Raw genomic sequence first — 25,879 nt, 5'->3', positions numbered from 1 at the left:
TGTCAGGAGTGGGATTCGAACCCACGCCCTCAAAGAGGACCAGAATGCCCACGTCCCTTCTATCGGAAGGGAAGGTTACCTTGAGTCTGGCGCCTTAGACCACTCGGCCATCCTGACCTGTACTCTCTTTCTCTCTCTCCGTGCCTCGCCTTCTCGTCTGGTCTCCTCGCTAAGCTCCTCCCCCTTCTTCACGTGACTTGCTCTTATTTGCGCACTCAACTTCCACGGTGTACTCCCTGACCTCTGCATTACCACTAGATAATCTATCGGAAGCTAACTAACAATCATTCTAGGGTTCGAGACTGGAGATGAGGATTTCAGAAACGTCTTTCATCCATTCACACCCTCATTCACGCCAATAATCTCTACTTCTCACACACACTCGTTCACCCGTCCACACATCCGCTCACTTGCTCGTTTGTTGTAACATATAATCATTCACTTACATGCATTCCATACTCACTCACTCATTACACATTTGGACCGTTACAATATGAGGAAATGATGGTGATGAAGATGATAAAAGAAAACAATGGTGATGATGGTGATGATATGAGGAAATGATGGTGATGAAGATGATAAAAGAAAACAATGGTGATGATGGTGATGATATGAGGAAATGATGGTGATGAAGATGATAAAAGAAAACAATGGTGATGATGGTTATGATATGAGGAAATGATGGTGATGAAGATGATAGAAGAAAACAATGGTGATGGTGATGATATGAACAGAATACACATTTGGACTGTTACACTTTACAGCAGTGGTTGCCAACACACCCAGTCACTGACTGACTGACTGACTTGCTGGCTGGCTGACTGACTGACTGACTTGCTGGCTGGCTGACTGATTGACTTGCTGGCTGGCTGACTGACTGACCTGCTGGCTGACTGACTGATTGACTTGCTGGCTGACTGACTGATTGACTTGCTGGCTGACTGACTGATTGACTTGCTGGCTGACTGACTGATTGACTTGCTGGCTGAGTGAATGACTGACTTGCTGGCTAACTGACTGACTGACTGACTGACTTGCTGGCTGACTGACTGATTGACTTACTGGCTTGCTGGCTGACTGACTGATTGACTTGCTGGCTGACTGACTGATTGACTTGCTGGCTGACTGACTGATTGACTTGCTGGCTGACTGACTGACTGACTTGCTGGCTGACTGACTGACTGACTGACTTGCTGGCTGACTGACTGATTGACTTACTGGCTTGCTGGCTGACTGACTGATTGACTTGCTGGCTGACTGACTGATTGACTTGCTGGCTGACTGACTGATTGACTTGCTGGCTGACTGACTGACTGACTGACTGACTGACTGGCTGACTGACTGACTGACTTGCTGGCTGACTGACTGACTTGCTGGCTGACTGACTGACTGACTTGCTGGCTGGCTGACTGACTGACTGACTTGCTGGCTGACTGACTGACTTGCTGGCTGACTGACTGATTGACTTGCTGGCTGACTGACTGACTGACTTGCTGGCTGACTGACTGACTGACTTGCTGGCTGACTGACTGACTGACTTGCTGGCTGACTGACTGACTGACTGACTTGCTGGCTGACTGACTGACTGACTTGCTGGCTGGCTGACTGACTGACTGACTTGCTGGCTGACTGACTGATTGACTTGCTGGCTGACTGACTGATTGACTTGCTGGCTGACTGACTGATTGACTTGCTGGCTGATTGACTGATTGACTTGCTGGCTGAAAGACTGACTGACTTGCTGACTGACTGACTGACTGACTTGCTGGCTGACTGACTTATTGACTTGCTGGCTGACTGACTTATTGACTTGCTGGCTGACTGACTGATTGACTTGCTGGCTGACAGACTGATTGACTTGCTGGCTGACTGACTGACTTGCTGGCTGACTGACTGATTGACTTGCTGGCTGACTGACTGACTGACTTGCTGGCTGACTGACTGATTGACTTGCTGGCTGACTGACTGATTGACTTGCTGGCTGACTGACTGATTGACTTGCTGGCTGACTGACTGACTGACTTGCTGGCTGACTGACTGATTGACTTGCTGGCTGACTGACTGATTGACTTGCTGGCTGACTGACTTATTGACTTGCTGGCTGACTGACTTATTGACTTGCTGGCTGACTGACTGATTGACTTGCTGGCTGACAGACTGATTGACTTGCTGGCTGACTGATTGACTTGCTGGCTGACTGACTGACTTGCTGGCTGACTGACTGATTGACTTGCTGGCTGACTGACTGACTGACTTGCTGGCTGACTGACTGACTGATTGACTTGCTGGCTGACTGACTGACTGATTGACTTGCTGGCTGACTGACTGACTTGCTGGCTGACTGACTGACTGATTGACTTGCTGGCTGACTGACTGACTGATTGACTTGCTGGCTGACTGACTGACTGACTGATTGACTTGCTGGCTGACTGACTGACTGACTGATTGACTTGCTGGCTGACTGACTGACTGATTGACTTGGTGGCTGAGTGACTGACTGATTGACTTGCTGGCTGAGTGACTAACTGACTGATTGACTTGCTGACTGAGTGACTGACTGACTGATTGACTTGCTGGCTGACTGACTGATTGACTTGCTGGCTGAGTGACTGACTGACTGATTGACTTGCTGGCTGAGTGACTGACTGTTGCTGTTGCTTGTCCCACAGTCTCGGAAAACTCAGCATGGAGAAGCGAGAGGGAGAAGAGACCCTGGTGTGCTGTGTTTGGATGCTGGAGTGTTAGAGGGCCCGAGGTACTTGTACGTGTGCACCCACGGCACGGGCGTACCTCGAGATCGAAGGGCTCAGGAAGGTGGCCGTGGCGAAGGGCCATGGCCCTTGTCTTAGTCCTGTTGACGACAAAAAGTGTGTCAGGAGTGGGATTCGAACCCACGCCCTCAAAGAGGACCAGAATGCCCACGTCCCTTCTATCGGAAGGGAAGGTTACCTTGAGTCTGGCGCCTTAGACCACTCGGCCATCCTGACCTGTATCTCTCTCTCTCTCTCTCTCTCTCTCCGTGTCTCGCCTTCTCGTCTGGTCTCCTCGCTAAGCTCCTCCCCCTTCTTCACGTGACTTGCTCTTATTTGCGCACTCAACTTCCACGGTGTACTCCCTGACCTCTGCATTACCACTAGATAATCTATCGCTAGCTAACTAATAATCATTCTAGGGTTCGAGACTGGAGATGAGGATTTCAGAAACGTCTTTCATCCATTCACACCCTCATTCACGCCAATAATCTCTACTTCTCACACACACTCGTTCACCCGTCCACACATCCGCTCACTTGTTCGTTTGTTGTAATATATAATCATTCACTTACATGCATTCCATACTCACTCACTCATTACACATTTGGACCGTTACAATATGAGGAAATGATGGTGATGAAGATGATAAAAGAAAACAATGGTGATGATGGTGATGATATGAGGAAATGATGGTGATGAAGATGATAAAAGGAAACAATGGTGATGATGGTGATGATATGAGGAAATGATGGTGATGAAGATGATAAAAGGAAACAATGGTGATGATGGTGATGATATGAGGAAATGATGGTGATGAAGATGATAAAAGAAAACAATGGTGATGATGGTGATGATATGAACAGAATACACATTTGGACTGTTACACTTCACAGCAGTGGTTGCCAACACACCCAGTCACTGACTGACTGACTGACTTGCTGGCTGGCTGACTGACTGACTGACTTGCTGGCTGACTGACTGATTGACTTGCTGGCTGGCTGACTGACCTGCTGGCTGACTGACTGACTGACTTGCTGGCTGGCTGACTGACTGACTGACTTGCTGGCTGGCTGACTGACTGACTGACTTGCTGGCTGGCTGACTGATTGACTTGCTGGCTGGCTGACTGACTGACTTGCTGGCTGACTGACCGACTGACCTGCTGGCTGACTGACTGATTGACTTGCTGGCTGACTGACTGATTGACTTGCTGGCTGACTGACTGACTGACTTGCTGGCTGACTGACTGACTGACTTGCTGGCTGACTGACTGACTGACTTGCTGGCTGACTGACTGACTGACTGACTTGCTGGCTGACTGACTGATTGACTTACTGGCTGACTGACTGATTGACTTACTGGCTGACTGACTGATTGACTTGCTGGCTGAGTGAATGACTGACTTATTGACTTTCTGGCTGACTGACTAATTGACTTGCTGGCTGACTGACTGATTGACTTACTGGCTGACTGACTGATTGACTTGCTGGCTGACTGACTGACTGACTTGCTGGCTGACTGACTGATTGACTTGCTGGCTGACTGACTGATTGACTTACTGGCTGACTGACTGACTGACTTGCTGGCTGACTGACCGACTGACCTGCTGGCTGACTGACTGATTGACTTGCTGGCTGACTGACTGATTGACTTGCTGGCTGGCTGACTGATTGACTTGCTGGCTGACTGACTGACTGACTTGCTGGCTGACTGACTGACTTGCTGGCTGACTGACTGATTGACTTACTGGCTGACTGACTGATTGACTTACTGGCTGACTGACTGACTTGCTGGCTGACTGACTGATTGACTTGCTGGCTGACTGACTGATTGACTTACTGGCTGACTGACTGATTGACTTGCTGGCTGACTGACTGATTGACTTACTGGCTGACTGACTGATTGACTTGCTGGCTGAGTGAATGACTGACTTATTGACTTTCTGGCTGACTGACTAATTGACTTGCTGGCTGACTGACTGATTGACTTACTGGCTGACTGACTGATTGACTTGCTGGCTGAGTGAATGACTGACTTAATGACTTTCTGGCTGACTGACTTATTGACTTTCTGGCTGACTGACTAATTGACTTGCTGGCTGACTGACTAATTGACTTGCTGGCTGACTGACTAATTGACTTGCTGGCTGACTGACTAATTGACTTGATGACTGACTGACTGACTGACTTATTGACTTGCTGGCTGACTGACTGATTGACTTGCTGGCTGACTGACTGATTGACTTGCTGGCTGACTGACTGACTGACTTGCTGGCTGACTGACTGACTGACTTGCTGGCTGACTGACTGACTGACTTGCTGGCTGACTGACTGACTGACTTGCTGGCTGACTGACTGATTGCCTTGCTGGCTGACTGACTGACTGACTTGCTGGCTGACTGACTGATTGACTTGCTGGCTGACTGACTGATTGACTTGCTGGCTGACTGACTGACTGACTTGCTGGCTGACTGACTGATTGACTTGCTGGCTGACTGACTGATTGACTTGCTGGCTGACTGACTGATTGACTTGCTGGCTGACTGACTGACTTGCTGGCTGACTGACTGACTGACTGATTGACTTGCTGGCTGACTGACTGATTGACTTGCTGGCTGACTGACTGATTGACTTGCTGGCTGACTGACTGATTGACTTGCTGGCTGACTGACTGACTTGCTGGCTGACTGACTGACTGACTTGCTGGCTGACTGACTGACTGACTTGTTAGCTGACTGACTGATTGCCTTGCTGTCTGACTGACTGATTGACTTGCTGGCTGACTGACTGATTGACTTGCTGGCTGACTGACTGACTGACTTATTGACTTGCTGGCTGACTGACTGATTGACTTGCTGGCTGACTGACTGATTGACTTGCTGGCTGACTGACTGACTTGCTGGCTGACTGACTGACTGACTGATTGACTTGCTGGCTGACTGACTGATTGACTTGCTGGCTGACTGACTGATTGACTTGCTGGCTGACTGACTGACTGACTGACTGACTTGCTGGCTGACTGACTGAATGACTTGCTGGCTGACTGACTGATTGACTTGCTGGCTGACTGACTGATTGACTTGCTGGCTGACTGACTGATTGACTTGCTGGCTGACTGACTGACTGACTTGCTGGCTGACTGACTAATTGACTTGCTGGCTGACTGACTGATTGACATGCTGGCTGAGTGACTGACTGACTTATTGACTTGCTGGCTGACTGACTGATTGACTTGCTGGCTGACTGACTGATTGACTTGCTGGCTGACTGACTGATTGACTTGCTGGCTGAGTGACTGACTGACTTATTGACTTGCTGGCTGACTGATTGATTGACTTGCTGGCTGACTGACTGATTGACTTGCTGGCTGACAGACTGACTGACTTGCTGGCTGACTGACTGACTGACTTGCTGGCTGACTGATTGACTGACTTGCTGGCTGACTGACTGAATGACTTGCTGGCTGACTGACTGATTGACTTACTGGTTGGCTGACTGACTGACTTGCTGGTTGACTGACTGACTGACTTGCTGGCTGATTGACTGACTGACTTGCTGGCTGGCTGACTAACTGACCTGCTGGCTGACTGACTGACTGACTTGCTGGCTGACTGATTGACTTGCTGGCTGACTGACTGACTGACTTGCTGGCTGACTGACTGACTGACTGACTGACTGACTTGCTGGCTGACTGACTGATTGACTTACTGGCTGACTGACTTGCTGGCTGACTGACTGATTGACTTGCTGGCTGACTGACTGATTGACTTGCTGGCTGACTGACTGATTGACTTGCTGGCTGACTGACTGACTGACTTGCTGGCTGACTGACTGATTGACTTGCTGGCTGACTGACTGACTGACTTGCTGGCTGACTGACTGACTGACTTGCTGGCTGACTGACTGACTGACTTGCTGGCTGACTGACTGACTGACTTGCTGGCTGGCTGACTGACTGACTTGCTGGCTGACTGACTGATTGACTTGCTGGCTGACTGACTGATTGACTTGCTGGCTGACTGACTGATTGACTTGCTGGCTGAAAGACTGACTGACTTGCTGACTGACTGACTGATTGACTTGCTGGCTGACTGACTTATTGACTTGCTGGCTGACTGACTGATTGACTTGCTGGCTGACTGACTGACTGACTGACTTGCTGGCTGACAGACTGATTGACTTGCTGGCTGACTGACTGATTGACTTGCTGGCTGACTGACTGATTGACTTGCTGGCTGACTGACTGACTGACTTGCTGGCTGACTGACTGACTGACTTGCTGGCTGACTGACTGACTGAGTGACTTGCTGGCTGACTGACTGACTGATTGACTTGCTGGCTGACTGACTGACTGACTGATTGACTTGCTGGCTGACTGACTGACTGACTGATTGACTTGGTGGCTGAGTGACTGACTGATTGACTTGCTGGCTGAGTGACTGACTGACTGATTGACTTGCTGACTGAGTGACTGACTGACTGATTGACTTGCTGGCTGACTGACTGATTGACTTGCTGGCTGAGTGACTGACTGACTGATTGACTTGCTGGCTGAGTGACTGACTGTTGCTCGGCTTGTCCCACAGTCTCGGAAAACTCAGCATGGAGAAGCGAGGGACAGGAAGAGGACCCTGGTGTGCTGTGTTTGGATGCTGGAGTGTTAGAGGGCCCGAGGTACTTGTACGTGTGCACCCACGGCACGGGCGTACCCTCGAGGTCGAAGGGCTCAGGAAGGTGGTTGTATGAAGGGCCATGGCCCTTGTCTTAGTCCTGTTGACGACAAAAAGTGTGTCAGGAGTGGGATTCGAACCCACGCCCTCAAAGAGGACCAGAATGCCCACGTCCCTTCTATTGGAAGGGAAGGTTACCTTGAGTCTGGCGCCTTAGACCACTCGGCCATCCTGACCTGTATATCTCTCTCTCTCTCTCTCTCTCTCTCTCTCTCCGTGTCTCGCCTTCTCGTCTGGTCTCCTCGCTAAGCTCCTCCCCCTTCTTCACGTGACTTGCTCTTATTTGCGCACTCAACTTCCACGGTGTACTCCCTGACCTCTGCATTACCACTAGATAATCTATCGGAAGCTAACTAACAATCATTCTAGGGTTCGAGACTGGAGATGAGGATTTCAGAAACGTCTTTCATCCATTCACACCCTCATTCACGCCAATAATCTCTACTTCTCACACACACTCGTTCACCCGTCCACACATCCGCTCACTTGCTCGTTTGTTGTAACATATAATCATTCACTTACATGCATTCCATACTCACTCACTCATTACACATTTGGACCGTTACAATATGAGGAATTGATGGTGATGAAGATGATAAAAGAAAACAATGGTGATGATGGTGATGATATGAGGAAATGATGGTGATGAAGATGATAAAAGAAAACAATGGTGATGATGATGATGATAAAAGAAAACAATGGTGATGATGATGATATGAACAGAATACACATTTGGACTGTTACACTTTACAGCAGTGGTTGCCAACACACCCAGTCATTGTTCCTTTCCTTCACAGCAGTGGTTGCTAACACACCCAGTTACTGTTACTTTCCTTCACAGCAGTGGTTGCCAACACACCCAGTCACTGTTCCTTTCCTTCACAGCAGTGGTTGCCAACACACCCAGTTACTGTTCCTTTCCTTCACAGCAGTGGTTGCCAACACACCCAGTTACTGTTCCTTTCCTTCACAGCAGTGGTTGCTAACACACCCAGTTACTGTTCCTTTCCTTCACAGCAGTGGTTGCTAACACACCCAGTTACTGTTCCTTTCCTTCACAGGTCACAGCAGTGGTTGCCAACACCCAGTTACTGTTCCTTTCCTTCACAGGTCACAGCAGTGGTTGCTAACACACCACCCAGTTACTGTTCCTTTCCTTCACAGCAGTGGTTGCCAACACACCCAGTTACTGTTCCTTTCCTTCACAGCAGTGGTTGCTAACACACCCAGTCACTGTTCCTTTCCTTCACAGCAGTGGTTGCTAACACCCAGTTACTGTTCCTTTCCTTCACAGCAGTGGTTGCTAACACCCAGTTACTGTTCCTTTCCTTCACAGCAGTGGTTGCTAACACACCCAGTCACTGTTCCTTTTCTTCACAGCAGTGGTTGCTAACACACCCAGTCACTGTTCCTTTTCTTCACAGCAGTGGTTGCTAACACCCAGTTACTGTTCCTTTCCTTCACAGCAGTGGTTGCTAACACCCAGTTACTGTTCCTTTCCTCCACAGCAGTGGTTGCTAACACACCCAGTTACTGTTCCTTTCCTTCACAGCAGTGGTTGCTAACACACCCAGTTACTGTTCCTTTCCTTCACAGCAGTGGTTGCCAACACACCCAGTTACTGTTCCTTTCCTTCACAGCAGTGGTTGCTAACACCCAGTTACTGTTCCTTTCCTCCACAGCAGTGGTTGCTAACACACCCAGTTACTGTTCCTTTCCTCCACAGCAGTGGTTGCTAACACACCCAGTTACTGTTCCTTTCCTTCACAGCAGTGGTTGCCAACACACCCAGTTACTGTTCCTTTCCTTCACAGCAGTGGTTGCTAACACACCCAGTTACTGTTCCTTTCCTTCACAGCAGTGGTTGCTAACACACCCAGTTACTGTTCCTTTCCTTCACAGGTCACAGCAGTGGTTGCCAACACCCAGTTACTGTTCCTTTCCTTCACAGGTCACAGCAGTGGTTGCTAACACACCACCCAGTTACTGTTCCTTTCCTTCACAGCAGTGGTTGCCAACACACCCAGTTACTGTTCCTTTCCTTCACAGCAGTGGTTGCTAACACACCCAGTCACTGTTCCTTTCCTTCACAGCAGTGGTTGCTAACACCCAGTTACTGTTCCTTTCCTTCACAGCAGTGGTTGCTAACACCCAGTTACTGTTCCTTTCCTCCACAGCAGTGGTTGCTAACACACCCAGTTACTGTTCCTTTCCTTCACAGCAGTGGTTGCTAACACACCCAGTTACTGTTCCTTTCCTTCACAGCAGTGGTTGCCAACACACCCAGTTACTGTTCCTTTCCTTCACAGCAGTGGTTGCTAACACCCAGTTACTGTTCCTTTCCTCCACAGCAGTGGTTGCTAACACACCCAGTTACTGTTCCTTTCCTCCACAGCAGTGGTTGCTAACACACCCAGTTACTGTTCCTTTCCTTCACAGCAGTGGTTGCCAACACACCCAGTTACTGTTCCTTTCCTTCACAGCAGTGGTTGCTAACACACCCAGTTACTGTTCCTTTCCTTCACAGCAGTGGTTGCTAACACACCCAGTTACTGTTCCTTTCCTTCACAGCAGTGGTTGCTAACACCCAACTTGTTCTTTCCTCCACACACCCAGTTACTGTTCCTTTCCTTCACAGCAGTGGTTGCTAACACCCAATTACTGTTCCTTTCCTCCACAGCAGTGGTTGCTAACACACCCAGTTACTGTTCCTTTCCTCCACAGCAGTGGTTGCTAACACACCCAGTTACTGTTCCTTTCCTCCACAGCAGTGGTTGCTAACACACCCAGTTATTGTTCCTTTCCTTCACAGCAGTGGTTGCCAACACACCCAGTTACTGTTCCTTTCCTCCACAGCAGTGGTTGCTAACACACCCAGTTATTGTTCCTTTCCTTCACAGCAGTGGTTGCTAACACGTCCAGTTACTGTTCGTCTGACTGCCAACTCTGGGAGTGGTGAGTCACTGCTTCAAAATACCAGACAAATCACTTGTTTACTTCCCGCTGGGCCGCGAGTATCTCCCGCGTGTCGTGCCCGGAAATTCGGGGCACTAAATGATGTTAAAAGAAAATTCAACTAATGGGGAATCTGGGGAAAAATCAAGGAGGACTCACCCTGGGGGTAGAGTTGCTGCCACCACCCAGAGATCTACCGATAAACTATGTCACCGGTAGCTCACTGGGAACCTTAAAGTATATGTATATAAAAGACTAAGGACTTAATTAGGGGTTAAAGTAACCCAGAGCGAGACTTTGACAGTGGGTAACGTGGTGAGCGGGGAAAACTCGTGGCGGTAAAAGGGTACTTTAACTACACAGCCTTCCGGACAAAACTCACGACGGGGAGAAAAAATAAGAAATAAAGGCCTATAAATATAGGTTGGTACATTTATTCATGTGATACTTAGTTTAGGAGGTATACATAGTCATAACTGACGACACGGTTTACAGTTAACAGCTAATTGAAGGCACGATTTTTCCGAAACTGACAGAAGTGGGCGAAATGGACACACGACTGAGTTCTAGTTTCTCCTCTCACAATGGTAGTCAGAACATGGTTGAGAATTCTCTGCGAAAAAAACTTACCCTTGCGCGGGTGTACATCTATTGCAAAACCAGGTACATAAGATATAGGAAAAACTCAGGAAGGGGAAACCTTACACTCCGGGGAGGCCCGGAACACGGCGAGAAAAATTTCCGTCAAAACGACAAATATACAGCCCCTTATTTTACTAACACTTCTCACTCTAGAGAAAGACCACAGATTAATGTGGTAATACGCCTATATACTCACAAAGTACTTAACGTAATAGGGGATAAGAAGGAAATTTTGGGGGCTCGACTCCCCGTTCCTACCCCCCAGCCAGGCTCCAAGAACGCTGACGGGGGTTCCTTCCTACAACCCTTATAACGGAAAGAAGAGGAGTACTGAGATTAACAACTAAAAGAACACATCGGGAAAGAATCACGGGTTCGTGTAGGTGTATGGGTTGTGTGTGTGTGTGTGTGTCAGAGAGTGGCCACCAGACCTGTGGGCACAACAGCTGGGTGAGCGGGCGAGTGATCATATTTCATTTACTGAGATCAGAAATGCATTTACACGATAATTAAGACACACATTGGCTAAAGGGGAGACGGTAATTAACACTGGGGAGCACCTAGGGGGAAAAAATGGGGGGGGGGGGGGAGGGAGAGTACCGTACGTACCTGTGGGCACAACAGCTGGGTGAGCGGGCGAGTGATGCCCGGGAAAACCCACCCCTAGTTTTATACTCGCCTGCGGCGAGGGCGGCGTCCCGTGAGCGGAAGAGAAGGGGGGAGCCAAGTAGCTGATTATAATCTGTTAAGGTTTTATTTAAAAGGAAGGGAAAATTAGGGTAGTTTATATATGGTTATTTTTTTTTTTTTGTTGTTGCCCTGTTGCGGTAGAGCATTCTCCCAGTGGGGCCTGATGGTCGGCCAAGGCTTCTCTTTCCCAGGGGGGGGCCTGATGGTCAGCCCAGCATTCTGGCGCACAGGAATGTTTATAGTGGCGCCATCTTGCATTGCATATGGTTTCTTAACTTGCAAGGTGACGAAATTTACTTTTGGAGCAGCGAAAAAATCTATGTGAGGTGGATGACTTTAACAGATAGGACATTTACAAGCAAGGTGGCTGGCAACTGCTTCGAATGCGTGCGCTGGTAGGGGGAGGGGAGGAAAGGGAGGGGTAGACGCCGAAAAATCTGGAGGGACAGTATTGCACCATCGAGTGTAATTGTAGTCTAGGGGGGGGGGGGGGGATGTGTTATGTTATAGGTTGTGATTAATGATAGCTTCTTACAATTACTTACATACCTATGATGGCCTTGTAGTGACTTATAATCACTTATAACTACTTATATGCTCACTTATAACTACTTGTAATCACTTATAATGACTTAACCTACGTTTTTTCCTTGTACTTCTAAGTCTTTCCTCCTCCCTACACATCCCGGCATTACACGAGACCTTCCCCCGGTAAATAGCTTTTTTCGCGGCTCGTCGGCACCTTGCCTCTTCCATACATGTTCCAACAAACAAACGAACGAACCCAAGGAAACGGTGTGTGAGAGGGGAGAACCTGCTACCTAGGGGGCTTCCCTTCCCCGACTGCTCTGACATATCCCTCTGAACCACCCTCGTGGTACATGTCGGTCCACTTGCACCTACGTACCCCTGGGGGTCGTTTCTCTGACTGAACTGGGCAAAGTATGGGAATGGACATGAATATCCCAGCCAACCTCACACCGGGGCCACAAGCTGGGGAACAGACTATAGTCTGTTCAGAGCACGAAGTCGGTTCAGGGTGGAGCTGGTATCGTCGTTTACCTCAGAAGTAATAAAATTCTTATTGATGACCTTGATACCTTTTACAGTATATATTATGAGAATATGCTGTCAGTTGACATTCTCACTGCACAAAGGATGAGCAACATCAGTGCATACTATTACAGTTCACAGACAATTCATCAGTATTCTTATGTCCTCATAACTTTCATCCTGACCAATCAGGATCTTCCTTTTTTACCTCTAGCCATGCTGCCAAATCAACCTTCGTACATGCGTCTCTCTCTTATTTCCCATCCATGTGCTATTTGAAAGTGATATTTTTTTATATATTCTTCATATAGTAAAAGAAGTTACTTAGTACAATGAGTGTCGATGTTTAGGATTATAACAACGATTTGTATAAATTCTATGACATGTGGCAGAGATTTTTTCCCATGTTGCCACGTTTTGGTAGTGTTGGTGGTGGTGGTAGTGGTGGTGGTGGTGGTGGTCGGCGTGTCCCCTTAGGTCCCTCCCCCGGGTAGAGAGAGAGAGAGAGAGAGAGAGAGAGAGAGAGAGAGAGAGAGAGAGAGAGAGAAACAGGTGGGTAGGTAGGGAGACGGTGCTAATCTGATAATTGGCGGTCGAACTGGCACCGCCGCACTCATGGGAATTCAAGAATCTGCCACACCTTGAACCGACTTCATACTCTGAACAGACTATAGTCCGCCCGTAGCATTCTCGCTGTCGAGTTAGCCCCTGGAAATAGGTGCTCAATCATCCTACCCGTCTTTCGATCACAAACATTCACCCAGACCAGGGTTGGATCAAATACTGATTTTTTTAAAGTCAAATACAAATACAAATACTTTTGTTCGGGATTCCAAAAATACAAATACAAATAATTTTGTTCGGAATTCCAAAAATACAAATACAAATACAAATACTTTTATTCCTGAATCTAAAAATACAAATACTTATATTCCTGAATCTAAAAATACAAATAAAAATACAAATACTCCTATTCCAGATTTCAAAGATACAAATAAAAATACTCCTGAAATTATACAAAAAATATAAAGATACTTTTTTCACAAGTTTACACTTCACATCATAATTGCATTTTATCATCATTAATGCCCGGAAGGTTTCCGGGCCGAGTTTTGCTCGCTTAGGAGTGTAAAAATTGCCGGCCTTACTAAACACCCTCTCAGATGGTGCCGGTAACTAACAGGTTCTTGCCTACCACAAGCTCAAAGGGTCAACGGTGCGGAGATGAGTACCTACCGCAGCCACACACAGCTATTTTTTTTTACAGCAAAGGAGACAGCACAAGGGCACACAAAAAGGAAACAACAATAAAAAAGCCCGCTACTCGCTTCTCCTGTAAAGAATCCGAAGAGGTGGCCGAAAGAGCAGTCAACTACGTGAGAAGATAGCGTAAGAAGAATAGCGTATGCACCCGCCTTTAACTTTACCTTCAGTTTTCTTCCTTTGGTGTCATGGCTAAGTGCAATGGTTAACACACATACTCTCTCTCTCTCTCTCTCCGCCAAGGTCTTGCAGCGCTTGGAGACCCGAGTCAAGTGATCACTGAAACTGGTCGTCAGTTATTCTCTGTTTTGGTTCATTTTTTTTTTTTCTTCAACGTCTTCTGCGTAGTCATCGAAATGGCCGCCTCTGTGTTAAGGCTGAACTTGACTGAAAAAAAAAAGGTTCAGGTTTTTTTCAAGGACACACACACACACACACACACACTTAATCAGGACTGAAACGCGTATTCCCACTCTTTCCTCACCCCTGCTATTCTCTCTCTCTCTCTCTCTCTCTCTCTCTCTCTCTCTCTCTGTAAAGTACGTAACAATAGAGAGCGGAGAATGAGTTTTAAACGCTCGACGAAGTTTAAGAAATGTGCCGTAAGGTTGTGACGGAAACTGAAGTGCTAAAAGGTGCCGCCTCGCTAGCTACTGCGTACTACTTGCTGCTATACTGTTATCATCATTATTGAGCACCGTGAATGGGGTATACCCGGAAGAGTACAAATATCAGTAGTTATACAAAGTCTCTTACTCTGCCACATTCAAGACACAGATAATCAAAAGGATAAAGATTGGGGAGCAGCGACGTAGCGATCTTTTTTTTTTTTTCTGTATCCTCTTATTTTGGTCTTCTGTGTTGAAAAAAAAAGAAAGACAAGAAAACTGCTAAGTCTTTAGCTCATCGATTTCCAATTTTTTTTTAGCAAACTCTTTATCATTGTTAGCTACCATTTATTATTATTTTTTTTTTACTTGACGCTTTTCTTCGTTGTATTTTTTTGGCTGCAAGGGGGGGGGGGGAACCATTATAATCGAAATTCTTCCTATTACTCTGTCCTACCTCCCCCCTCCCTCCCTCCCTCTTCTTGCCTCCCTGCCCCCGTCCTTCCCTTCCAGCTCGAGGTCGGACCGGAACTAAGGACTTTACAATGAAAAAAAAAATTGTGGCAGGAAAACGTGTAGGTAGAACTGACCATGACTGATGACGGACTAGATAAGTAAACAAATAAATAAGATGAACAAATAAGATAAACAAATAAACAAATAAAAGATATAGAGATAGAACTTATTTTTATTTATGCGGATTTTTTATTTATTTATCTTCTGCTGCTTCCTTAACTGCAAAAAGAAAGAAAAAAGATGGATAGATAAAGATAATGATAGATAGCCATGCAGATAAATAGATAAAGAGTCAGACAAATGCATGTTCGATCGTTAGATGATTTGATAGTTAGTTAGTTAATAGGTAGTCCAATAGTACCCTTGTATAGTACCCTTAGTTAGATAGGTAGTTAGATAGGTAGTTTAATAGTTAGACAGTTTGAATTAGTTAGTTAGTTTGTTAATTTTACTGTATTCTGTCTTTGTTTATTTATTTATTTATTTGGATTATTTTTTTGTTTTTGTTTTATTTTATTTTGGTGTTTTTCTTTTTCTTTGTTTCTTTTTCCTTTTCTTTTCTTTATCTTTTCTTTGTTTTCTTGCTGTTGTTTTTCTTTTACGATGTTCTTTTATTTCATATCATCCTCTTGTTGATGTTCATTGGTCTGGGTGAGCCGCTTTCCTCCCAGAAGAGACCCACCCATAATTTTGGTGATGTTATGGGCCGGAAGGTGGATGATGTTTCTTATATTTTTCTTATCTTGATGTGTTTTTCTTCTAGTTTTTATTTTCCGATGTTTTTTCTGTTCTTTTTCTTCTTATTTCTTTTCTTCGTGTTTTTTAATGTTCTTTTATTTCACATCATCCTCTTGTTGATGTTCTTCGTTGGTCTGGGTGAGCCGCTTTCCTCCCAGAAGAGACCCACCCATAATTTTGGTGATGTTAGTTTGGGGCCGAATGGTGGATGATGTTTCTTTGTATGTTACTTTTCTTGATGTTGTTCTGTTATTGCTGTTACTTTTCTTTTGCGATGTTTTTTTGCTCTTTTTTCCCCTATTTTTTGGTGTTCTTTTCTATATCATCCCTCTTTGATGTTCTTTGGTCTGGATGAGCCTCTTTCTCCCCAGAAAAGACCCACCCATAATTTTGGTGATGTTAGTTTGGGGCCGAATGGTGGATGATGTTTCTTTGTATGTTACTTTTCTTGACGTTGTTCTGTTATTGTTGTTACTTTTCTTTTGCGATGTTTTTTTCTTTTTCCCATTTTTTTGGTGTTCCTTTCTATATCATCCCTTTTTGATGTTCTTTGGTCTGGATGAGCCTCTTTCTCCCCAGAAAAGACTCACCCATAATTTTGGAGATGTTAGGGCCTGAAGGTGGATGATCTGTGTTTTTTATTTTATTTTCTTGATGTTTTGTTACTATATTTTCCTTTTTCTGGTGTTCCTTTTTATTTTCCTTTTTCTGGTGTTCCCATCACGTGGATTGTCTACGACATCTAACGAGCACCACAAGCCCCGGTTTATTGTTCGGAGTTTGCTCTCCTAGGCAGACTGCCTACCACGGCTGACGAGCTCCACCTGCCCGGGTTTATTGTTCGGAGTTTGCTCTCCTAGGCAGACTGCCTACCACGGCTGACGAGCTCCACCTGCCCGGGTTTATTGTTCGAGTTTGCGCTCCTAGGCAGACTGCCTACCACGGCTGACGAGCTCCACCTGCCCGGGTTTATTGTTCGGAGTTTGCTCTCCTAGGCAGACTGCCTACCACGGCTGACGAGCTCCACCTGCCCGGGTTTATTGTTCGGAGTTTGCTCTCCTAGGCAGACTGCCTACCACGGCTGACGAGCTCCACCTGCCCGGGTTTATTGTTCGAAGTTTGCTCTCCTAGGCAGACTGCCTACCACGGCTGACGAGCTCCACCTGCCCGGGTTTATTGTTCGAGTTTGCTCTCCTAGGCAGACTGCCTACCACGGCTGACGAGCTCCACCTGCCCGGGTTTATTGTTCGAGTTTGCTCTCCTAGGCAGATTGCCTACCACGGCTGACGAGCTCCACCTGCCCGGGTTTATTGTTCGGAGTTTGCTCTCCTAGGCAGACTGCCTACCACGGCTGACGAGCTCCACCTGCCCGGGTTTATTGTTCGAGGTGGCTCTCCTAGGCAGACTGCCTACCACGGCTGACGAGCTCCACCTGCCCGGGTTTATTGTTCGGAGTTTGCTCTCCTAGGCAGACTGCCTACCACGGCTAACGAGCTCCACCTGCCCGGGTTTATTGTTCGGAGTTTGCTCTCCTAGGTGTATTACCTGACGGCTCACGAGCCCAACCTGCCCGGGTTTTATGATCGGAGTTTGCTCTCCTAGGTGTATTACCTATGACGGCTAACGAACCTCACCTGCCCGGGTTTGTAATCGGAGTTTGCTCTCCTAGGTGTATTACCTATGACGGCTCACGAGCCCAACCTGCCCGGGTTTTATGATCGGAGTTTGCTCTCCTAGGTGTATTACCTATGACGGCTCACGAGCCCAACCTGCCCGGGTTTATTGTTCGGAGTTTGCTCTCCTACTTTTTTAGTAGGTGAATTGCCTACCACGGCTAACGAACCTCACCTGCCCTGGTTTGTTGTTCGGAGTTTGCTCTCCTAGGCAGATTGCCTACCACGGCTAACGAGCCCCACCTGCCCGGCGTTGTAGCCGAAAGATCTCCGGCACCTCCGTCGGGGTCCCGATGGACGCCGAGGCGCCCTGCCGGGAGCCCTCCAGTCCTGCCATGCTCGCCTGGGAGACCTTGGGCTCTCTGGCGCTCCACTGCCCCGCCGATTCGAATAGGGCGGATGTAAGAATTCGCTTCTTAAAACTACCAGACTGGATTATAAAATTAATCATTAATGCCGTGAAATCGCCGGTCACCGCGTTTATCGGTTCTTGGATGAAGGACCGATGGGCCGCGCACAAGCATCATAAGGAATCCTCGCCGCGGCTTTCGGCGCAGCATCCTTTTCCCTTTTCTTCCTTACTTCCAATTTTTCTTTTTAATTATATTTTCTTTTTCTGACTGACTGATTGATTGATTTTACATAGTAAGAATTGGTTCACCAATTAACGTTTTTCAGGTACATTGCATTCACACACCTGCTGAGGGAGAACACCAGTGAGCGTTTTGACTCACGAGGACGGCCCACTAAAGTTTCCTAACATTTGTATTGGGCTGCCATTTCTCTTTAGTCGTCTGTTCCTCTATTTTTCTCTTCTTTATTTCATTCTATTTCTCCCTTTCTTTCATCCTTGCTCTCTATACATATATTTCTTTCAAACTTCTTCATCAGCCCCTTTTCTTTTCCATTCTCCCTCCCCTTCATCTCCCTCCATCCCTTTCATCCCCCTCGCCTCCCGCCCTTTGCTCTTTTTCTGTTATCATCACGACAGCTGTTTAATTTCTCTGCGGGAACTTTTTATTATGTTCGTGGATGTGACATGCTTCCCGGGGTGTCCATGTTGTTGCACAGCACCCAAGAATATTCTTGGCAAAGTGCTTCAAATTTTTGAAGCTTTTTGCATCACGCCAGTACCTCAGTGGATTGACATCAAAAGGCAAAACACCTTCTTCTAGGTACGTTTCAAGTTCTGCCTTCACCACTGTAGTGTCATTTGTTGATGCACTTGCCATCATTTGCCCAGCTGGAGGCATGTAGGCAAAAAGACGAGGTCGTGTTGCACTCATGCCAGCCGAAAAGACGAAAGGCTCACTCTTGAAATGTTTTCTTCTTCAAGGTCGACTGAGTTGACTCGGAAATAATTAGGTCCACAATCTTGGAAACCTTTTCCTTTTGCATTTTCTTACATGGCATCCATGCCAGCATATACCTGGGGCCCATGACAGCTGCGGCAATGACATCAGTCCGCTCAAGAAATGGATGCAACCTCTTTTTGATAGGTGACTGTCGTGCATATGCCAATTTAAGCAGTAGATCGGTTTACTGTCTCTCTCGTCGTCTTCACTCACATCTCATCCCCTATGCCTCCCATTTCCGTGACGTCACATTTTTGCGGGCGGATCCTTCTTCCGAGCCACCCATCATAAGAACATAAGAACATAGGGAAACTGCAAGAGGCCGGGTGGCCTACACAGGGCAGCTCCAGAATCCCCCCCACTACTCACGATGGGTGAGGTGTAGTTTCAGGGGTTACAGGTAGAGGCTTGATCCTCGTTTTACCGGCGGTACTATGCACGCACCAGTACCCCGTCACCTTACTGCACCCACACCTCACTGCCACCTGTCGTCCTCGTCCATGTAGCTATCCAGTCTTCTCTTAAAACAAGCTATCGTCCCTGCACTAACTATGTGATTGCTGAGTCTATCTATTCCATTCCCCCACCACCATATTACTAAACCAATGCTTGCCTATATCTCTCCTGAATCTATACTTTTCTAATTTAAATCCATTACTTCGAGTTCTATCCTGCTGGCTAATTCTCAGTACTTTACTTATATCGCCTTTGTTGTAACCCTTGACCTATCTGAATACTTCTATCAGATCTCCCCGCACTCTTCGTCTTTCTAGTGAATGTAAGTTTAGATGTTTCAGCCTATTTTGACATGGAAGGTTCCTCAGCCCCTGAATCATCTTGGTCATCCTCCTCTGAACTGATTCTAGCAAGTTGATGTCCATTCTGTAGTGTGGGCACCAAAACTGGACAGCATAATCTAAGTGTGGCCTAACTAATGCTAAATAGAGTCTGAGGATGACCTCTGCACTCCTGTTGGTTACCGTCCTGTTAATAAAGCCTAACACCCTGTTAGCCCTATTCCTCGCACTAATACATTGCTTCTTTAGTTTTAGGTCAGAGTACACTAACACTCCCAAATCCCTTTCACACTCAGACCTGCCTATCGCTGTGGAGTCTAAACTATACCCATGTAATGGGTTGCGTGTTCCTACACTAAGTACGCTACACTTGGTGATGTTAAAATTCATCTGCCATTTCTCTGACCAAGCTGACAGTTTGTTGAGATCCTCCTGCAGTGCTCTAGCATCCTCCCCTGTCCTAATAGTGCGTCCTATTTTGGTGTCATCTGCAAATTTACCTATGTCACTAGTTATCTCATTGTCTATGTCATTGATGTAGATAATGAATAAAAGCGGGCCTAAAACTGAACCTTGAGGAACCCCACTGGTAACATTACCCCATTCGGATTTTTTACCGTTAATGGTAACCCTCTGTTTCCTGTCGCTAATCCACGCCTTAATCCAATCAAATCAAATCAATCCCTCAGTAACTCCCAAAATCCTCTCCTACTCCTCATCCATGTGACCTGAGGTTAATTTCCTCCTTACTCCCCATCCTTAATTTTTTTCCTCCTCCGCCTTCAACCTTAATGTTCTCCTTACTCCGCTTTCCCCGTGATCTGACGTTAATCCTTTCCTCCTTCGCCTTCAACCTTAATCTGTTTCCTCCTCCGCCTTAACGCGGCTTAACATTATTTCTTTTTCTATGTCCTTAACAGTATTTATCCTCCTCAAATGGTTTTGACTCGAAATATAAATACAAATACAAAATACTTTTTTTTTCTGGGTGCCAAATTACAAATACAAAATTTTTACCAAATGTAAATACAAATACAAAATACTTTTTTCTCTGGATGTCAAAATACAAATACAAATACAAATACATTAAAATCGTATTTAAATACAATTCAAATACAAATACAATTGTATTTGATCCACCCCTGGTCTCGGCGGCCCATTTCTTTGCCATATGGCGATAGACAGGAGTTTGAGGTTTCCTCATCTGGAGAAGACGTGGGAGCACTCTCAGACTCTGGTTCGGACAAGGATTATGTGCCAGATGAGGAGGATATAGGCTATATTGAGCCGCCTTTGTAACATGAAATTCTATTGTCCTGAAAATTCTGAAAATCCCACACTTATACCATGAAATGGTGCTCTCTGGAGTATTCTACACCTGTGTGCAACAAAAATGGGCTACCTGGCCTCCATCACTTGTCAAATCCTCTATAAACCATCGATCATGTATACAGGGGCCGTTTCCAGCCACACTGTGGTAACACTTCATGGAGTTCTCTTGCGAAAAGTAGGTCTATGACATATGTTTTTTTCTTAGTTTTTCCACTTTTCCCACCACATGGAACATTTATAAGCCCCCCCCCCAAAAAAAAAAAAATTAGCCGGTACTGGGCAAGCCAAAAATATTTAAATCAGGCGGTACTGTTCGGGTTAATAGTGCCAGAAAAATCAGATACTCAACATAAAGACCTAATGCTGCAAAATTATTTAGAAAAAAGTGTCAGCCTTCAAATAAAGCAAAGAAAATAAAAATACAGTAAGAAATCTTAGAGCAGAAGCAACTATTTTACTTATAACTTTATCAAAAGTAAAGTTATGGGAAACGCGCATTATAGTTTTCCCTCTACTTTCAGTCCCTGTACATAGATAAAATGGGAACAATAAGCGAAATATGCACAAGTATTGACAGATATTATATAATACATGAAAGATGTTTTATGCCTTTTATAATTGTAGAAATCAAATATTCTTTGGCTTTTATCAGACCGTACGGGACTTCACCTCTGGGGCATTCTAAAAGCGGTATGTCATCAGTTAGGTGTTTTGAGCTACCCACAAAAGTGCTTTTAGTCAAGATGTTTGTGCTCTAAAACTCTCCTGGAGCATAAACATGTGCCTACTTCTATTTTCCTTCTGTTTTTTTTTTCTGTTTTTTTCAGCTTTGACTGTAAACAGTTCAAAGGCAAAAAGAAAGGAAACAATAATGAAAAAGAAGCCCTTCTTTCGACTTATATTCATATCTTGTAGGAATTTGGGAATCCTGGGATTTGTAATGCCAAGTTCATTCCCTGGTGTCACTTGTGAGTGTGACGCGGGTTTTTGTAGTGGTAACGTTGTTTGCGCCCTGTCGTCTCTCCTTGTAGTAACACGCTGTGTGCCCTGCCATACTTCTTGCTGATAAAGCAAGAGCACGTTTCCCCTTTTTTGGGTATCCTGAAAAAATGCCCCCAAACTCTTTTTCCTAAGTAAATCAGTCGAGAAAAGCAAAAACACGAGAAGGAGGAACGCCTGGAGGCGCTTCTTTCCCCTCTCAAGTTTTCAAGGCCACTGATTGTCTAGTCTCTACTCTGAGAGGGAGCAGAGAGTGAGAGAGAGAGAGAGAGGAAGAGAGCTGCAAAGTTCTAACTATGTGTAAGAATAAAATAAATAGTGATACGTACATGAGAAAAAAAATAACATGCATAGCCATGGGCGCACAGATGATGTACCGCGTGCGTCGGGCAGAATGTAAACAAACTCCGGTGGGATTTAATTAAATCCCAGCGGGGGGTTTGTTTACAATCAGATGACGCTGATCTCTCGGGAGGATGTTGCCAAGTGTTTGAAGGCGGCTTTACACCTGGCAATTCCTGGCCGGCAATACAGCCGCGACGTGCTGCTGGCAGCATTTTGGGTCTGGGTCTGGGTTTGGGAGCTCTTCTCACAGCAAGTTCGCTGCAGCTGAACGTGTCCGTCTTGTATTGCCGACTGGCGGCTGGATAAACAACATGTCGGCGCCAATAAAACAAGAAATGACAGATGCAGATAACAAGATTTGGAGCCGGGAGGCTGAGGTGGCGTTGCAAGAGGAAGTGAGGCAGCATCGACACTTGTGGGACCCACAAGATAGGCTCTACAAGAGGCAGAGTCTGCGCAAAACATTTTTTGAGAGAGTGGCAGCAACATTGCGGGAAATGTTTATCTCTTTGCGAGATATCGAAGGAGGCAAGGAACGATTATTTTCGTGTATTATATAATCACACTATGTAATGCCTGGGGGTTGGGATGGCATGTTCCTCCCCTCGATCTCCTTTGTTGTTAAATGCAACAATAAACAATCAATCAATCAATCAATACTACTTATGATAAAACTCGTTTACTTAAAGTATTCCTACAATATTAGGCTAATGGACCAAACTCATATACATTGTGGTTTAAAGATATGGTAGTAGCCTTTTGGGGTGTCTGGGATGAATTCATGCCCTTGCATTTACTAGCAGTTTACGTCTTGATGCTCCCGGCGGCTCCTCCCACGTCTGAAGGTACTTGCTCCCGAGAGCACCCAGGCGGTCTAGCCTCTTGATCGTCGCGGCTGTATTGCCGGCCAGGAATTGCCAGGTGTAAGGCCGCCTTAGGCTACTTTTCAGATATTTTCGTATTTAAAAAAAAAACCCATCTTTTTTCAACCCTACAAACATACTGACTTCTTGCCTTAACCCCTAAAGGACCGGAGGCGGCTATAGCCGCTTTACCGGGGAAGGGCTGGAGGTGTTTATAACCGATTTCCTATTTTTACGTTAAATTTAGCTATTTTTCGCCTTTTTTCATGATACACTCGATGGCAACAATGCCTGTGATCCACTCGCAGCACTTATCGCTGCTCTTTCAGTCTCTCCCACGCTCTTAATCACGTAAGGAAACAATGACAATGATTTGGACTTGTCCGATTCCTTAACCCCCCCCACCGCCGGATCACCTCAACGCCATGAGTGACATGACACTGACACGTTTTTGTTCTTGTTCTTATTATTTGTCTTGTTTTTGGTCTTGTTCTTGATTATAAATAGAGAAAAATAAAATAAAATACTAGATTGCAATAAGTGTGATTATTATTTTTACCATATCTACAGCACAAACTAGGCTATAATGGCTCTCACACTTCACTGTAGGGCATAAACAAGATGGAAAGGTCCGCTTGCCACACACAAGAGGGGCTGTATGGCGTGGAAGGAGCGTATATTATAGTATATCTTGCATAAAGAGAGCACGGGGCACCCGTTTTCTTTACTCCCTAGACATAGCCTGGGCGGCAAATCTGACGCATGGCGCGCTCACCCCAAAAGTCTCTCCTATTCAACTCGCTGTTTCTCCGTAACCACGGCACGTAGAGACTTCTGGATGGCGTCATTAGAAAGAGGAACACTTGCTGGTTATTATAAACTTTATCTTATTCACTCGTGCAATGTAGGTTAAGCGTAGAGAGTGTGTGAATACTGGCAATTTTCGGGGTTTAGTGCGGGAAGGCCGGTCCCAGCGGTACTGAAAATACAGCCACCCCCGGCCCTTTAGGGGTTAAGAAGAGTGACCAGCGTTATTCTTTTCAAAAGATCGAAAAAATTGAAAAAAAAAATCACATGTATTTGTACACCCCTTGGCTAGCTTGTGGCAAAATATTATGAAGAAATAAGCAAAAATGACAGAGTTATGGCTGAATTCCCCCTCCTTCGCCTCTTCCTCTCGTCACTTACATCACTATAAAACACTTTCCTGCGCCACGACGGGCTGGGGCCGACTACCATTACCATCCAGGCCGCTCAAGAAAGCCCAACGGTGCTAAACGCTGGCTCGAAAAAAACAAAAACAAACAAAAAAATAATAATAAAAAAAAAATTCATACACAGGTGCATACATTGTCATGTTTCAGTGTAGAAAATAGCCTAAAGTGATATTCGTATGGCATCTCGAGGCAAACTAGCATCTGCGATGGCCTTGGAGGCAGCAGAGCTGACACATGCATCAGTTACCCCGGAGGAGCCAGAGATAATTTTCGCATTTTGGCACGATATCCTAAAAAAGGACACCATTAGACACACAAAGTCATTCAAAACAAAGAAAAAAACTGCAATTCAGTAAAGAATACCAACCAGGAAGGCATCTAGGTTTAAAGGGTGAACTCTATAAATCCGCGGACTGTAACTCCTTTTTAGGAAACTGGATTTGTTTCAGTTTTTCTTCAAAATCTTCGCTGCTATTTGACTGATTTTAATAAACAATACATCATTCGAAAGAGGAGCAGAAGTGCAAACTTTCCATCGTGAGTTTTCTTTTTAATTGAGGGACAATTGTCGGAAAAAAATAATATCGTTAGATACACCAACAGAATAAAAAAAAAATTCATCATTTAACAAAAGCAAAATTGAAAAATTTTCCACAATGCATCTTTTGGATTTTGCTTTAAGTTTCTTTGGTATTTTTTTCAGCAGAGTTGGTCATTAGATGACAGAGTTTTGTTGAAAAATTACATTTTATTTTTTCTTACTCTTATGTATCAACTTATAGATCTGAAAGTAAGTGTATATTACTTCCCCATAAGCATACATTTCACATGAATATAATCAGAATCATACGCTAATAATTTAAGACATGGCAGACGCTTATTATTATTATTATTATTATTATTATTATTATTATTATTATTTTTATAGAAGTAGTTTTAGTTATATTATTATTATTATTAGTGGTATTATTATTATTAGTAATAGTAGTGCATAGATTGAACCCCCCACCCCACCCACCCGAGTAATCAACCATGAACAAACTCCATCCAAAAGCAGTTAGTGACCTCCTCTTCCCCTCTCCCCCTCACAGCGAGGACTCAGTGGCCTTTCACATGATGCCCCGCACAGAGTTCTCATGCATAGCTCGGGCCGTGCTGCGCACAACAACAACCCTGGCTGCCACAACACAGCCCCCTCCCCCACGGCAATGACTGGCCCCTCGCCTCACCAGTCTGACCACCGCACTGCCCAAAGACCATGGTGTGTGTTTGTGTGTATGTGTATGAGTGTATTTACCTAGTTGTGACATACAGGAAAAGAGCTATGCTCGCGCTGTCCCGTCGCCATATC

General features: G+C 45.6%; 2 long non-coding RNA genes and 3 other non-coding genes across 20 annotated transcripts; 1 reads left to right on the top strand and 4 right to left on the bottom strand.

The window, feature by feature from the left end:
• On the bottom strand, positions 1-117 carry Trnal-caa (transfer RNA leucine (anticodon CAA)). The gene is made up of 2 exons: positions 80-117; positions 1-45 (listed from the first exon to the last, which is right to left on the bottom strand). It is a non-coding gene; the product is annotated as a tRNA-Leu (tRNA).
• Positions 118-2,870: 2,753 nt separating this feature from the next.
• Trnal-caa (transfer RNA leucine (anticodon CAA)) lies at positions 2,871-2,987 on the bottom strand. Its single transcript has 2 exons — positions 2,950-2,987; positions 2,871-2,915 (listed from the first exon to the last, which is right to left on the bottom strand). It is a non-coding gene; the product is annotated as a tRNA-Leu (tRNA).
• Positions 2,988-7,541: 4,554 nt separating this feature from the next.
• On the bottom strand, positions 7,542-7,658 carry Trnal-caa (transfer RNA leucine (anticodon CAA)). Its single transcript has 2 exons — positions 7,621-7,658; positions 7,542-7,586 (listed from the first exon to the last, which is right to left on the bottom strand). It is a non-coding gene; the product is annotated as a tRNA-Leu (tRNA).
• Positions 7,659-8,296: 638 nt separating this feature from the next.
• On the top strand, positions 8,297-10,061 carry LOC127001024 (uncharacterized). Of its 2 annotated transcripts, none has more exons than XR_007754666.1 (3): positions 8,297-8,543; positions 9,253-9,384; positions 9,878-10,061. It is a non-coding gene; the product is annotated as an uncharacterized LOC127001024 (long non-coding RNA). The 2 variants fall into 2 exon arrangements; XR_007754665.1 differs by having other exon boundaries at positions 9,209-9,384; positions 9,878-10,056.
• Positions 10,062-16,054: 5,993 nt separating this feature from the next.
• LOC127000694 (uncharacterized) lies at positions 16,055-18,054 on the bottom strand. 15 transcript variants are annotated; one of them, XR_007754445.1, is made up of 6 exons: positions 17,626-18,054; positions 17,514-17,558; positions 17,380-17,447; positions 17,245-17,312; positions 16,907-17,042; positions 16,055-16,839 (listed from the first exon to the last, which is right to left on the bottom strand). It is a non-coding gene; the product is annotated as an uncharacterized LOC127000694 (long non-coding RNA). The 15 variants fall into 15 exon arrangements; XR_007754449.1 differs by lacking the exon at positions 17,380-17,447; XR_007754439.1 differs by lacking the exon at positions 17,514-17,558 and having other exon boundaries at positions 16,907-17,110; positions 17,380-17,492.
• Positions 18,055-25,879: the final 7,825 nt, after the last annotated feature.

This window comes from Eriocheir sinensis, chromosome 19 (assembly GCF_024679095.1).
Source record: "Eriocheir sinensis breed Jianghai 21 chromosome 19, ASM2467909v1, whole genome shotgun sequence".
In the NCBI taxonomy this organism is placed as follows: Eukaryota; Metazoa; Arthropoda; class Malacostraca; order Decapoda; family Varunidae; genus Eriocheir; species Eriocheir sinensis.
This window is presented reverse-complemented; position numbering and strand designations above follow the sequence as displayed.